The sequence below is a fragment of the Meles meles genome, chromosome 5 (assembly GCF_922984935.1).
Source record: "Meles meles chromosome 5, mMelMel3.1 paternal haplotype, whole genome shotgun sequence".
NCBI classification, from domain to species: Eukaryota; Metazoa; Chordata; class Mammalia; order Carnivora; family Mustelidae; genus Meles; species Meles meles.
This window is the reverse complement of record NC_060070.1, coordinates 27,650,963-27,668,524: the sequence shown is the minus strand read 5'-3', so window position 1 is coordinate 27,668,524 and position 17,562 is coordinate 27,650,963.

Below are 17,562 nucleotides of genomic sequence, written 5' to 3'. Positions count from 1 at the left end.
ATTCATTTCAGGTTTACAACTGAATCATTCAACACTTCCATTCAACACTGGGTGCTTATCACAAGTGTGCTCCTTAATCCCCTCTCTATAGACTTGATTTGCATTTCCCTGATGGTAAATGACGAAGACCATCTTTTCATGTGTCTGTTGACCAGGTTATAGATTAGACTGGTGAGAGAAAACATGATCAGGGAAAGAAGGTAGATACACCTATCAATTTCTCTCAGAAGCTGCTCCTTTAAGAAGCTGTACACAGAGAGTCACTGAAGTTCACATATTCAGTACAATCACATTAAAAAATTATAGGGGCATCTGGGTGGCTCAGTTGGTTAAGCATCCAACTCTTGACTTTAGCTCAGGTCATGATCTCAGGGTTGTGAGACTGAGCTCTATATCAGGCTCCACACTGGACATGGAGCCTGCTTAAGGTTCTCTCTCTCTTCTTCCTTTGCCCCTCTCGCCTCCAAAAAATTATAATGACAACATGAATAATGTTTATTGCAACTGTGGATTGTGAAACACAATTCTCAAAAATTACAAATTTACATCTGAAGACTATCAGAAACAAAGTATATTTAAGTATATTATTGATTAAAGTATATTTAATGTTTAAGTACAGAAAGAAATAAAAAAGGAAAAGTCAGATACAAAAAAATATATATTCATATCTCATAATATTACCCAACCACCTAGGGAACAACAGATTGGTTACAAACTATGTGAAGAATTTGAATGTCAATTCTTAGACTCTTATGTGTGATTCTTTTCTCTTTTTTCTAAAGACTTTTTTTTTTTTTTGAGAGTGAGAGAGAAAGCAGGAGCAGGAGAGAGGGAGTGGGAGGAGCAGACCCCCTACTGAGCTGGGAGCCCAATACTTAACCAACTAAGCCATGCAGATGCCCCTCCTATGTGTGATTCTATGATGATAAACATACCACTATATCATAAAATAATCCATTTCTACACAAATTGTTGAATGCTAACTAATGCATAGTGTAAAAGACGCTATACTTTGCCTTAAGGAATTCATAGACTAATGGAAAATAAAGACAAATTCTGATGTTAGATACATTTTTTAATAAATTCCCAATTCTTCCCATTAATAAAAGATACATGTGCTTCTGTAATTTATAATTACAAACAAGTGATCTCTTTATATTAATAAATAAAAACCTCCATTCCAATCAGGCACTAATGTAAAACAGCCACTCACTTCCCACCTGCCATCCCATTTACTAATGCACACAGGAAAAGGACAGAACTGCTGAGTGTCACAAAATAGATATTCAGTTTTGGAAAATAAGTATTATGAAATGCTTATAAAATATTTTGGTTAGAAGAAATAACCAGGCGATGAGCTTTCATTTATTCCACACTAACATAACAAAAATTAACTGCATTCATAAACTAACAAATTACAGAGACTCTTCTGTGTCTGCTATTTTCTTATCCCCAGCAGGTCTCCTCAATTATGTCTCCCATGTTTCATATATTTAAATAATGAACTATCACCCACTCCAAAAAAGTTCATCAAAGATGGTAACATTAATGACTATGAGTATCTTCTTCTGCAGACAACATTAGCTAATACTCTCCTAAGAATGGATGTATACCATGGTCTTCCCTTAAAAGGAGTCTATACTGAATAACTGGACACAAGAACGGAATAGGCAGCATCCTTGTTTGTTCAGACGCCGACTGCCAGACCAGGGAGAGGCTGAGCAGAGCTTCCTTGCAGCATGGCTTTCACTGCCATCTTAGTAATTCATAGCGACTAGACTATCCTCCTCAGAGCCAAACTTCCTCATGGACTTCTAGCTCATTAGAAATGGCTTGAGGTACTTTGTGTTGTACATACAATATGCCTGGCACAGGAACCGTCATCTTGCATTTGAAGATTAAGAGAGTCTCCCCTCTAATATAATCCAACCACCACTTGCCCAATCTCAAATATTCTACCAAAATTCAACTAGAGAGCAACCTGATGTCAAGTTTATCAACTATATCCAAGATAAATTTTTCAGGTCACTTGAGAAGCTGGCTGCCAGTCTTAGAAACCTTAGTTTCTTGGTCTCTAGGTGACATCTATGTCTCTTCTAGGTCTCTTGTGAAATTATCTACACCTATTTTTTTTGTCATTCTGTAACCTATAGACTAAAATGGTCATCTAACCACTACCACCACACCGGATATACAACTGTGACCTGACCACTACAACTTATACTGGAAAGGGGAAAAAGAAAAGGAAGGAAAGGGCTGAAATGAGTAGGAGCGGGGAGTTGGTTAATTTTTTCATTTCCAAACACCCAGGCAGTGAAAAAGAAAAAGAAACTGAAGGGTGGAGAAAGCCATATTTCATCTCTGCAACTGAACACAAGGTTTGGGCTTGAATGTAGGTCTTTCCTCTTCTACAATCTATGTTCCTCCTGCCTTCAGCCAGTGCCTCACAGGACCATGGTCTCCTGGGATAGGCCAACCCAATGGAACTGAGCCCTCACTAGTTGCTTAAGGTTGCAATTCCTTTTTGTTCACTTTTTTGCAAAAAGCAGGAAGCACTAACTCTCCTTGGTATGATTGAATAAACTGGCCAACACAGTCCTTATCTCCATGTAGTTCTCTAATGGCTCAAGGAGGCCCTGAATCCCCAGGTAGCCATCTCAGGTTCAAGTTAATTGGAACTGTTATAAAGTTCTAATGGGGTATGCATCCATCCTCTGGTCTAGACTCACACAACTAATTAGAAAGAGAGCTACTTGCCCATTTGTAAACCAGTCCGACAATGATACCTCTTCATTTTCTCTCTCTCACATCCATCCCCTCCTCCCACCTCCACTGCTACAGCTTTAGTTCAGCACTTCACCACTTCTCATCGGGCTTATGCACTTATCACACAGCCCTGTGGGTGATGATTCACCTATATTTCTATGAGACAGTATTTTATAATTCCCTGTAAGCAGGTATCACGTCCTACATGACCTTTTCTGCCAACACATTATACATTATAAACTACTGGGCATATATTGGATAGTCAAAGAAAAAAAAAATGTAGAACGAACGCATCTCTTGGCTTTTCTTCCTCTCACCAGTCTCTTCCCTCTAATGTACCTTCCACAATAATACCAAAATAATCTTCTTGAAATATGAATCATGCCATGTGCCTGGCTAAAATCCCTTTCCAATACCTAAAAGCCTTCAGGATAACATGCCAAATACTTGCCTTGTATTCATGCCAACCACTTGTCTTGCCTGTGCTGCCCCAAGAGAAATCTCATTAAACTCCATCCCTACCAAAGCAGTTCCCTACCTCCCATGCTCTCACACACACACACCTCCAAGACTTCATTCAAGCAGTTGCCTCTGTCTAGGATGCCCCTGCTACCTAGATTGCCCAAACAAACGTCTTCATCCTTTAGAATTCAGATCAAGTGTCAGTCTCTCCAGGAAGCTTGTCCAAAGTCTTCCATCTAGATTAGATGCTTCTTTGGGCTTTCAAAATACTCCACACATAGTTTTAGCACAACAATTTTCACACTGAATATTCATTTCCTGTTGACTCATACATCTCCCCACTTAAGACTGAAAATTCCTTGAAGGCTTGAGTGTATCTCATTCATGTTTGAATTTTTGCTGCCTGCCACAGTGTATGGATATATATCAGTTGTTTAAAAACAAAATGACAAATGAATATAGGAATAAATAAATCACACCTTGAAAGATTTGCTATTTCCACATCTACTGTTTTGTTTGATTCTCACTTTAGTCCCATGATATTAAATGTACCAGAGTCTCAATTATGCTAGTAAGAAGACAAAAAGGGTATCTACCACAAGATTATGCCACTAGTGAATCAAGGATCTTGTTTCTTGTTTCTTTTCTTTTCTTTTTTTTTTTTTGATTTTTTTTTTTTTAAGTAATCTGTACACCTAACGTGGGGCTCAAACACAACGCTGAGGTCAAGAGTTGCATGCTCTACATGAGCCAACCAGGTGTTCCCAAAGATCTAAGTTTCAAATTCACGTCCCTCTGGCTACAAATACAATGTTTATAATGGCAGTATTCAAGGATGCCTTAGCAGCTCCTCAACAGAGAAATTTAGCCCCTTCCTGAGTCAAATTGCCTAAAACTTGTTCTGTGCTCTATAAAGCATCTGGTTATTAACCTCAACCTACGTGAATTATTCTGAATTTCTTCTTCACTCATCCCTAGTCAGCCCTATGCTGGTTCTGTCTTAAGTGGCTAGCTCAGATGATTATAGCACAGTGCCAAGGAGAGAAGAATTATAAGGTTAGGATGTGTATATGAAGTTAGCTTGGATTAATTGATCCAGCACTATGCACATCTTCTTAACTTATACCAACTTACTAGCAAACAAAAAAATCCAAGGCTGACAGAGGCTAGTTAAGATAATGTGAAGGGATCCTGGCAGATCCAGAAACTTGTTCATTGAACCCCACATTTTAAGGCAAATAAGAACATGAAGCAATTCTAGAAGCCTATTAACTCTGCATATCCAGGAAGACAGTATTACTATGGCAAAAAGAGAGAGAATTTGCTCCAGCTTTTAAAAATATTTTCTTAACTTCTAACAACTGCTCATTACTGTCACAAAGAAAATTAATAATATCTTTAACCTATGAAATCATCAGTATTACCCACTGGCACCATTTTTTTCTCTCTTTCCTTAAGATTTTTGTAAAGTGGTAGGAGTCTACACACTGCATTTACTGACTAATTCAAAGGAAATTCTAGAACATTTTTCAAATAAAAGCTATACTTATAATAACTCCTTATTTATAGAGAATCTACTCTGTACCAGGCACTTTGATAAAGGCTAAATATTGTTGACTCATTTATGAACTCAAAAACCACAAAAAGGAGCATTATTTGTCCACCTTTAAATATGGGATAACAAATGTTCTGAGAGGTAATATGGCTTTCTCAATATCCCAAGTCTGCTAAGTAAAAGAACTTGACTTTGAACTAGTATATCTAATTCTAAGGAGCATGCTTTATGCTACCACATCACTATGGCACATAGTAAGTGCTCAATATTTTTGTGTAAATAAACCAACTGTGTCTGAACCTGTCTTTACCCTAAGATGCTGAAGCTATTCAAAAAACGAAGCTTACTGACATAGCTCTAGATCTGACTGTCTAAAATAACTTTGTTAAGGAATATACTATAGGGGTTTGGGTGTTTTTTTTTTTTTTAATGTACTTTAGGGTTTAATCACATTACTTTCACCTCAGTGGCCAGTGCAACTCTGAATGTTTAATTATGCTACTAGTTTTATACCTAATCAATCTTTTTCATTAAAATCCAGTGAAGCAGACAACTGAGATAATTACTGCAGAATCATCTTAATTAAAAATTTTAGTTTCTAATTAAGAGTCATTGTTTATCTCATCAGGAAACAGTTAGGATTCATGACAGGGCTGCCCTATTCATTAAATTTTTTAGCCTTTTTTGAGGTTGGACATAGCATATGATACTCCTACCTATGTGAGCATTTGTGTTTACACATGCACATATGCTCAAGTATATTAGGAGTATTTTAAATGTATCAGAGGAAAATAATTAATAAAAAGCATGAACTCCAATGGAAATTCTGTCAGTAAAACCCTTGATCCAGTATTTATGTCTCAGCTAATTACAAAATGTTCAAAAGTGAATTATTTATACCTCCATTGCTAGTTGAATACATAATTATATTCACAACGAAACAAAAGCTGCCCTAAAACTTCTCACAAGTTATGAATTTAAACAGGACTGCTGAACATCCACTCAAGTCTTGGCAGCATGAAGAGATAATTCTTATTTCCCTAGACTCCCATTTCTGGAAAGTTTCTTTTCACCATAGGAATCATACAGATAGGACTTCAGAACGAAGTCACAGTCTCCAGTCAGATGGTAAATACAGCCATGATACCTTGTTCCTCAAGAAACCCAGCATCATTATTCACTGCAGCTGCACTGAAGCTTCCAAGTGCATGTGTATTGTTGTGTAATTCATAACCAAACACTGGCAAATGCTTTGAGTCACTACCCTTTGCTTTGACAGTACAAGACCATTCTTAAAATTTCACAGGGGCAATTCATGAATCCATTGCTCTATTAAACTTGGGTAAAATCAACCACTGGATTGGCTTAAGGATAATTTAAATTTATGAATATAAACCACGCTAAAAGTTCCTATGTGGAACTATTTGGAAACCAAATGACAAGCATGGAATCACACAAAATCAAAGTTGACAACAGGCAGTCAAATATTTCAAGCTTACAAGGAAAAATCCCACTCAATTTTTCATGCTACCAGTTAGCTGACGTAAAAGTTATGGGGAGTGGGGGGAAGTTGAGGCAAGAAATAAAGTTCAATTCATCATCTACAACGAAATTATCCTCTGAGGAGGGAAGATGTAGGAATTTGGGGAAACGACATCCTGCACCCCTATAACCAAGTGCATTCCTTCTCTCCCTACAACTTCCATTGCCCTCCCACCCCAAGAGCAGTGGACAGTACAGCTTTCTAATGAAGTAAGCACTTCATTGCACTTGCTTTGCACTTACTCAGCATCCTTCTAAATGACTTCAAAATTCGTTTCAAATTGGAAAGGGGACTAGGGTCAAGAGATAGAAATTCAAACTTTCCTTGAAGAAATTTTGGAACTAATTACTGCTCTTAGAATGAAAAAAAAGATGGAGATAGAAGAGAATTATAGTCTAGGGTTGGGTATTTTCCCCAAAAGTTACTAAACACACCTGATTATATTATACCAGTCTCCCTCGCTATGAAGCTTTATTCCTCAGACATAAAACAAGCAGAAAGCATAATATTAAATACACATAAAAGCCAGACTTCCAAATGAACACCAGCATTCAGATTTTTACACACATTCAGAGGTGCATTTTCTTCTGGGAACAATTTGTACATAGCTCCAGATGTTTTCCCTTCCAGAAAACAACAAACACTACTTAGCATCCATTTTGCCAGTGTAAGCAATGGGCACTTTAAATCCTGTCTGCTACCATGGCCCACTGTTATTAAAGCCAATGCCTCACCTGGACTTGTACTGTATATTGATGCTGAAAGAATCCATTCAGATAAATTACTGACTGGCAACAGATGAGCTGATAAGGAGAGAGCATCATTATTTTGCAAAATGGTCAATGCAGGATGTTGTAAAATAAAAATATAACCAAGGAATGCTTCACAAATGTAGCACATTTTATGGCAAAGGGGCTGATGAATAATGTGCCTCTGGAGACCATGCACTCTTCTTCCCCTGCCCTGATTGTGACACACAGGACAATGTTATGCTGCTGGAAATGTCCAGCCACCAGGGTTAATTGGCTTATAAATTCTTTTGGCAGCAGAATACTAATGGCTTGATAAACGGATTATTAAAATGAAGGAGCACAAGGGCATAACGAGGAAAATTCTCAGAAAGGTGTTGAGATATCTAATTCCTAACTCAGCTGTTATGGAAGGATAAGAATAACTATCATTAGAGTCACCATTTCTTGAGTACTTGTCATGTTCCAAGTACTGGATTTACATACTATGATGATTAATTTTAGGCATCAACTTGACTGGATCATGGGACCCCTGATATTTGGTTAAGCATTATTTCATTAAGGGTGCTTCCAGAAGAAATTAGCATTTAAATCAGTGGGCTCACTAAAGCAAATGGCCCTCCCCAATATGTGTGGGCATCATCCAATCCACTGAGGGCCTCAATAGATCAAGAAGGTACAACACCAAAAAACCAGATAACCCAGTTTTAAAATGGCAGAAGACATGAATGGACATTTCTCCAAAGAAGACATATGGATGGCCAACAGACACATGAAAAGATGCTCAATATCACTGATCATAAGGGAAATGAAAATCAAAACTACAATGAGAAAAGAACCTAGATGTCCATCAACAGATGAATGGATAAAAAAAATGTGGTATATATATATATATATATATACATATAAATAATGGAATACTATGCAGCCATCAAAAGAAATGAAATCTTGCCATTTGCGACAACGTGGATGGAACTAGAGGGTATTATGCTTAGCGAAATAAATCAATCGGAGAAAGACAACTATCATACGATCTCCCTGATATGAGGAAGTCGAGAAGCAACTGGGGGTTTTGGGGGGTAGGAAAAGAATAAATGAAACAAGGTGGGATCGGTGGGGGGGAGACACCATAAGAGACTCTTAATCTCACAAAACAAACAGGGTTTCCGGGGGAAGGTGGGTAGGGAGAGGGTGGTTGGGTTATGGACATTGGGGAGGGTATGTGCTATGGTGAGTGCTGTGAAGTGTGTGAACCTGGTGATTCACAGACCTGTACCCCTGGGGCTAATAATACATTATATGTTAATAAAAATAAATACATAAATACATAAAATTAAAAAACAAAAAAACTACAGTGAGATATATTACCTCACACCTGTCGGATGGCTAAAATCGAAAACACAAGAAACAACAGGTGTTAGTGTTAGTGTTAGTGAGGATGTGGAGCAAAAGGAATACTCGCATACTGTTAATAAGAATAAAAACTGGTGCAGCCACTGTGGAAAACAGCATGGAGGTTCCTCACGAAGCTAAAAACAGAACTACCCTATGACCTAGTAATTACATTACTGGGTATTTACCCAAAGAATATAAAAACACTAATTCAAAGAGATACATGCAGCCCTAGATTTATAGCAGCATTATTTACAATAGCCAAGATATGGAAGCAGTTCAAGGGTCCATGTATTGATAAATAGGTAAAGAGTATGTGGTGTATATACGTGTGTGTGTGTGTGTGTGTGTGTATACATATATACATGTATTTACAATGGAATATTAGTCAGCCATAAAAAAGAATGAAATCTTCCCATTTACAATGACATGGATGGAGCCAGAGATTATAATGCGAAGTTAAATAAGTCAGTCAGAGAAAGCAAATTCCATATGGTTTTACTCCAAATGAACAAAGGAAAAGAGAAAGAGAGAAAGAAACCAAGAAACAGACTCTTACCTATAGAGAACAAACTAATTGTGACCAGAGGAGAGGTGGTTGGGGGTGGGGGCACAGGTGAAATAGGTGATGGGGATTAAAGAGTACACTTATGATGAGCACTACCGAGTAATGTACAGAATTACTGATTCACTATATTGTACACCTTAATCTAATATAATACTGAATGTGAACTATATGGGAATTGGAATTAAAAACCTGTTTAAAAAAACAGCGGAAGAATGTAGAAGAAGAATTTGGCCCTTCCTGTCTGGTTGTTTGAGTTGGAACACGGATCTTCTCCTGGCTTGAATGTTCCTGTCTCTCAAGCCTTCAGAACTGGACTAAGTTCTACCACTGGCTTTCCTAGTTCTCTAGCTTACAGATGGCAGATCATGGGACTTCTAGGCCTCTGTAATTGTATGAGCCAATTCCTTATAATAAATCTTTTCCTAGATATATCCTACTGGTTCTGTATTTCTACAAAACCCCAACACACATACATCCTCTTACTCAATCTAGAGGAATACTCCTGTGAAGAAGCTATTATTCCCATTTTGTAGATAAAACCCATACTCCTAACCACTTTGCTCCACTGAGTCTGATATTCAGAATATCTTGGAATATAAAATGACAGTTTTCTTAGACGGCAAGGATTTGTAATTATCAATAGAGATGTTTAAAAAAAAAAAAACTATTAGAGTGCCTGGATGGCTCAGCTGGTTAGAAATCTGACTCCTGATTTCAGCTCAGGTCATGATCTCAGGGTCATGAAATTCAAACTCATGTCAGGTTTTGCACTCAGGGGGAATATGCTTGAGATTCTCTCTCTCTCTCTCTCTCTCTCTCTCTCTCTGCTTGATATTCTCTCCCCCATCCTCTCCCTCAGCCCCCTCCCCATTCATGCTCTCTCTCAAATAAATAAATAAATCTTTTTAAAAAACTATTAAGAAACAAGAATCAGGAGGCACTTGATTCCATTTTTTTAAAATAACCCAAAAGAAAAAAGAAACCTATTCTTAGAACAAACTTCACTAACTTAAGCTAAAATGCAACATAAAATAATTTTTGTGTATTTCATATTATACTTTTAGCACCATTAATGTTGGCAAGCATGAGTTGATCAGATATCTTTCAAAGCATTTCATAGACAATGTAAAACAACCCAAAGCACATCTAACAGAAACATAAAATAAATTATTATTTTTTGTAAATATTAATCTATATGTACCCTCAATAGTGAAAAAAACAATTTATTTAAAAGAGAATAGAGGAGAGCCTGGGTGGCTCAGTGGGTTAAGCCTCGGCCTTCGGCTTGGGTCATGATCCCAATCGAGCCCCTCATTGGGCTCTCTGCTCCACAAGGAGCCTGCTTCCCTCTCTCTCTGCCTACTTGTGATCTGTCCAGTGAATAAATAAAATCTTTTAAAAAAATAAAAGAGTATAGAGACCTTCAGCCAACACAGAATAAGTCTCATGTTCACAAAATAGTAAAATTACCCTAGAGAACTAAGCAATTTATAACAATTTTGTAACTTCCTTTTATTTACCAGAAAGAGAAGATGGATGGATGATGGATGGATGGATGTATGGATGGATGGATAGATAGGCAGACAGAACAACTGAAAGGAATCTTCATTTATAAGCAAACATCAGTATTTTAGACCCTTAAAGTTTATCTATTCCTAATTTCCGAAACACAATTTAGCCCCTACAGGACAAGTAGACAATATTTAGCTTAAAAGTTTCCTATAGCTGCTGTTAACAAATGACTGCATAAGAACAAAACAAATCTATTATCTTACAGTTCTGGAGATCAAAGGGCCAAAATGGGTTTTATGAGCTAACTGTTGGCAGAACTGCGTTCTGGGAGACAGTCCACTTCCTTGCCTTTCCCTGCTTATGGAGGCTAACTGCACCCCTATATTATGGCTCTTTCCTCCATATTCAGAGAACATTACTTCAACATCTGCTTCCAACATCACATCTCCTTTTCTAACTCTGACCCTCCTGCCTTCTTCTTATAAGAACCCACATGATTACATTGGGCCTACCTGGGTAATCTGGGCTACTCTTCCCATCTCAAGATCCTTAACCCCACCTATAAAGCTCCTTTGCCATATAAGGTAACATATTTACAAAGTCTGAGGATTGGGATATGGGTCATCTCTGGGGAGCTGTGATTCTGTCTACCACAAATTCTCTGTTAGACAACTATCACAACTCACTGGAGGAAGGAGGGGAGCTAGGATCTTTTTTACCTAAGGAACTAATTTACTACTAATCATAACGGTAGCCAAAAGGAAGTTTAGACCTAAGGGATCATTCCCAGAACTTCTCTTATATATTTACTACATTTGGTAATCCCATCCAGTTTGTCTTAAATACCATGTACATACCTCTCCCAATCAGATTCTCCAACCAACTACTTACTCAACATGCCCACTTGGATGTCTAGTAGGTATCTCTGACTTGTACATCTAAAATTGAGCTCCTTACTCCCTCTCTCCCAAACCTGCTTCTCTTACAGTCTTCCCTACTTCCAGTAAGAGCAAATTTCTCCTTCCCCTTGTTCAAGCAAAAACCTTAAAATTATCCTTGACTCCTATATTATTTTCACAACCTACATCCAATCCATCAGCAAACTCTGTCAGTATTTCATTCAAAACATACCCAGAATCCCGTATTTTCTCATCTCCACACCCTGACCCAAACCATCACCATCCCTCTCCTGTGTTCTTTCAATAACCTATTAACTGGTCACCTTCCTTTTACCCTTTCCCCCATGGCATATTCTCAACATAACCTAAGTGTGGTGTATGTTATGGGGTACCACCAAGATACCCCCTTCAGAACTGAACTACATGCTATGCCAACAGTCTGGAGCATTGGCTGTCAATGGCTTATATCTGAGTCTCCTCTTGGAATTGCCCTCATCTAACAGGAGCTGCCTCACTGAAGTGTTGCCTTTCCCTTAAGGCATAAACAATGACTGATCGGAGTGGAGATACAAAAGCTCCAGCCTTTTTTCTCAGGGGGTGCCACCGCAGCTGCAGGGCTCCCTTGTGGGTCAGCGGGGGCCTCTGTTGCAACTGCATCCATTTCAGCTCCTTCCCCTGCCAGTTCTGTTCTCCAACTCACTCAGAGGGGTTGCTTCTGAGAACATTTCCAAAATAAGCCCACTACACACTACCAAGCGTCTCAGAGCCTATTTCCAGGAGAACTGAACTTAAGACAATCAAGGTCACATCCCTCTAGTCAAAAACTTCCAATTACTTTCCATTTCATATAAAACCCACTGTCCTTATAATGGCCTAAACATCTTAAGTGAAATGGCCCAGTTGCCTCATCTCCTACCACTCTTGTCCCTACCATACTACCCAACCACGGGCAAGCATACCTCTTCCACTGGCTGTTCCCTTTTCTGGAATGCTCTTCCTCCACATATCCATACTGTTTACTCACTTCTTTCGAGTCTTTACTGAAATGATACTTTGCTCAAGAAGACTTTCTTAATCATGATACAGGAATTGCCCTGCGCTCCCATATATCATACCCTACTTTGCTTTTTTCCATAGCACTCACCCAAATGTACGCTGTAATACATGGTTTGCTATATGTATTATCTTGCTTATCTCACTATGAAGCATTTTGTGTGTGTGTCTCTTTCTTTCACTATTGTTCTTCTATGCTTCAAACAGTGCCTGGTACATGGTAGGTCCTCAGAATACTTGTTGAATGAATGAATGAGGGCCACTTGTGTACCAGACACCTCTCTAGGCTTATTTGCATATATTATCTCATTTCATACCTGCAACAACCTTGAGAGAGAAGTAGTATGAGATCTATGTTTCAAATGAGAAAACAGTCTCCGATAATCACACCAGAATACCACATACAGAAGTGATAAAGCCCAGATGTGAAACCCTGTTGGTCTAAACACAAAGCTGCATTCTTTCTACTATACTAGGCATTCAGGTACACAATTTGAGCACACAAGTATGACTATCTGACTCACTCAAAGAGTATCTGTCCCACTACAGTTACATTATTCTCTTCCCAAACAAATGTAATCTCAACTGAAAAGACAATTCTAAAAAACAATTTCATTTTATAAAATGTACATGTGTTTTTTGTTGTTTTTTTGTTTTTTTTTTTTAGATTTCGTTTATTTGAGAGAGAGAGAGAAAAAGCACAAGCAGGGGGAGCAGTAGAGGTAGAGGGAAAAGCCGGCTCCCTACTAAGCAGGAAGCTCAACGCAGGGCTGGATCCCAGGACCCTGGGATTTTGACCCTAGCCAAAGGCAGCTGCCCAACCAACTGAGCCACCCAGGTGCCCCTAAAATGTCCATGTGTTCACTGTTACTATAGATGTCCCACAAAATATTTAAAATTCCTAGCTTTGTAGTAATTGCTGTTATATTTGCTTATGAAAGATTAATTAACATGCAGATGATTTCTTGCACACCCCAAAACCTTCCCCAAAGCTAATTACATTGTTAGTAGTGTTTGGAACAGTAGGGGGCGGGCAAGGGATGCAAGTGTTGATAGAAAACAAGTCTGGGTTTTATATCTGAGTTAATGGAAAAAAATAACTCTCCTTCTCCCACTTAGCAAAAGAAAGCTTTATAAAGGAAGTGGGATTACATGAGCTTTCTAAACTCCAGAGAGGAGGAAGTTTGGCACGTTGACACTCTGGTCTTACTCAGTGCTCAATACCCATTAACTTCAGAGAAAGCTTCTAGCCTGGATCAGCTGGGCAGGATGCAATGCAAATGGGAAATGAGCCTGACCCCATCACAAAAACCTTTAGCTCCATACACATGTGGGTCTGATGGAATCCACGGACATAAAAGGAAGGTGAGAAAGCTCTAAATTGGCTTTTACCATCTAAGGATGTTCACACACAAAGCATGCATTGTACCCACTAATGAAAGACATGTGCTAGAGCGGTTACACATTGCAACTGAATGAAAACTAATGACATGAAACAGCCACAGTGCCTCTAGACTGACCCCTGTAAAACCTCAGGCCCGACTTGTAACAGGCAGAGCTAAACCAATTTATCACTGAATTATGCATCATTTAATAAAGACTGGTGTGACTCAATCTGCCACAAATGCTGAAAGCTTGAGGAAATCACCTCCAAAGTCCCCTTGTCCATTCCCAAGCTCATCTTTAACCCTTCAGGGACTGATGGACTGATTGAAGTAAAAAGTTTAAACTTTATAAACTATACTAAATAACCTTAGGGTAGTCTGACCTTGTGATTCCTGAGGTCACTTATTTGAAAATTACTACTCTGGCAGAGTTAACCTCTGTTTCTGTAATTCAGTGGAGTATGAATTAAATGGAAAGGAGGCATTCTCTGTTTTGAACCACGACTGGCATCTTGAAACTATAGGTCAAAGTATGTGCCCACATGCCAAAAGCCAACGTTGATTTTACTAGTGCCATTTACAGAGTCATTATCAAAATATATTTTAATTTAAACAAAAAAAATGAATCCTATAGGCAAACAAAAAAAATGAATCCTATAGGCTTTAGGCTCTGCCCAACAGCTCTATATTTTCAAGAGAAAAAAAAATGTTGCTAACCCCATCATTGTCATAGAAACAGAAAAATCAATGCATTACAGGAAGATGTTTCAATAGGAGTGAATCATGCAGGGCTGAGAACAGGGACATCTACTTCCATTTTAGACCACTGGAGATAAATGATTTTATCAAAAATTCAGCTGAAGTCAAGGAAATCATAGCAATTTCTACCATCAGTCCCATACAGAAGCTTTTTAGTAATAGTCAAAAATATATAGTTAGATAGGATCTAAGAAGTTAAGAAGCCTCCCAAAATCCTTCCTTATTTTATTTCTCTTTACAGTATACAGCCATTTTTCAGGAGAACAAATTCGTACCACTGTAGGAACTGTTTAGGTGCCTTGAAGTCTTATAAAGCTCTTTTCTTTCCTGACCATGCACCAAAGATAATGTTTCTCTTTAAACCAAAAAAGTGGATGAAGCCAAAATGCATTTATTTTTAAGTTCAGCAGCCATAGATTATATCAAAGACTACAGCACTTGTAATATTCCTTCATATTAAAAATCTGCCCATTGTGCTTTCGCATTTCATTCCTTCTTTTTCTTCCACTAAGGTAATGAAAGTATCAAGAGCCTCTGGAATATTGGACAAAGAAAATCAAAAGGAGCACTCACAGCCCAGGAAACTGTTAGTAATCATTAAGAGTTTGTTACTAATTTTAATTTTTCTTTAAGTACTTTACCTTGTAAGATGTTTTAGACCAGGAAAAAATATCTGGGATGAGAGACAGAAACTATTCTAAGAACTTTACGTGTATTAACTCAATTTGCACTCAGAACAATGTTATAATAAAGATCCTATTATTATTCCCATCTTAAAACTGAAGAAACCAAGGCAGAGAGAGACAAAATAATTTATCCAAGGTCAATAGCTATCAATGGTGGAGACCAGATTCAAATCAAGACAGCTATTCTCCAGAGCCATACACTTAATTCACATCATATTATCTTTAGAAAAGTAGAAAGGACAGCTCAAAGTTTTCATTTTAATAATGAACCCCCCCAAAAAAGTCATTGAGTTTCTATATATTCTTATTAAAGTCCCAAAAGGTAAGATTACACATCTCAGTGTATTTCTCTCAAGTGAAATGTGGATCCTCAATTCATTTCAAAATTTCATACAAAATACAAAGTATTCTTTTTCTAGGGCAAAGGTGGTTAATTTCTGTTAAGAAAAAAACATCATAATGAGAAGAGCCAGGCTGAGATGTTCACTCTTACAGCTTCATTATTTCTAGGGTTTAGTTTCTTGTTTCAAAATCACCACATCAGAGAGTCTCAAAGCAGATTTTGACTATCTCCATCCCAATCGTATTGGGATGGTAAGCAACATACAGATTAGAAGTCTAGCAAACAGAAAATCAAAACAAGGCACATTCTTCTGCAAAAACTAAGTGAATCCCAATCTAATCATTTTAAAATTCAAATGTCTACCTTTAAATGATACCAGAAAAGGAAACAAAATAAAATTTGGCAGGAATACGGATCCTCTCTCTCCAGTCTGCTCTACTCTATATGATTTCCCCTCCCATTTCTGGATGTTTGACCATCCAGCAGGTTTGATTTCCATTTGTCATGATTTGAAAGGACTTTGCACATCTTCTAAACATTCTGATTGTTTAAATGGAAAATTTGAAATCAATAGCTCCAGGAACTCTTGAGAAATCTGAAGGGGGATGAAACTTAAAATCGATTTCTAAAAACAAGTATTTATAAGAAATTCCAAAGTGGAATAACTAAATCAAGCCCACCAAACAAGTAGAGATATGATCATCCTTTATAGTAAATATAAATTTCTTCTAACATTTTGCCCTCTATTACTACTCCAAAGAATGAAACAAATGCACATACATGTGTGTATGCACTCACACACACATTCTTTCCTTTTCAAAGGATTTTCCTTTGGCAGAAAAGACCAAGGAGGGGCGGCTGGGTGGCTCAGTGGGTTAAGCCGCTGCCTTCGGCTCAGGTCATGATCTCAGGGTCCTGGGATCGAGTCCCGCATCAGGCTCTCTGCTCAGCGGGGAGCCTGCTTCCCTCTCTCTCTCTCTCTGCCTGCCTCTCTGTCTACTTGTGATCTCTGTCAAATAAATAAATAAAATCTTTAAAAAAAAAAGAAAGAAAAGACCAAGGATCCTATTGAAGGTCTTGGATCATGAGGGAAGCAGGTGGGTGGCCCTGACTTGGCTTCTGTCCGGTGTCTTAAGATGATCCAGAAGGGATACTGAAGGAGCCATCCCTCTCCAAGGTGCGGGAGGCCTGCAGCAGTCTATTCTTTATTTTACCTTCTTCCAATCAAGTATGGTGCTCTGCACTTTACAGGAGATTGATTACTGTTGACTGGTTTATATCATCTGGCAGAGTTAGAGGGAAATCTGAAAGTTAATGAACAATTAAATTCCTTAGAGGATGTCTGCATCATCTGGAGAATTTTGGTAGTATAGACATGACAGCTTTTAAATACAGCTGTGATATAAGTAATTTCAACTAACACTGAGTGTACCTTAGAGCCATTTCTTATCACCCAAATCACTGTAAAATCAATCTTGACAATGATCAGCAATGATACATTATGGGTGGCATGCCCATACATGTGTATCAAATGTGATACATCAACAATGAACTAACGTTTCTCTGATAGGCATGATATAAAGAGAGAGAATTATGCCCTTCAACTACCCACAAAGATCCATTTTATAAAATATTATTATTATTTAATTATGAATGTGGCAGTAGGCTCCAGGTTTTTATGTATACACTGAAGCTATCACTAAAATATTTCAGATAATATAAAAGCATGTACCTGTGTAAATGCTAATAATAATAATACCATGGCAGAGCAGAGCAGAAAGTTAAAAAAGTAGATAGAGCATAACTGTGTGGGGGGGCTTTGGTAATTGGAAGAGTCAATGGCCATATGATTCAAGAAAATAGTCTCCCTCGAGAAGGAGACTGATTGTC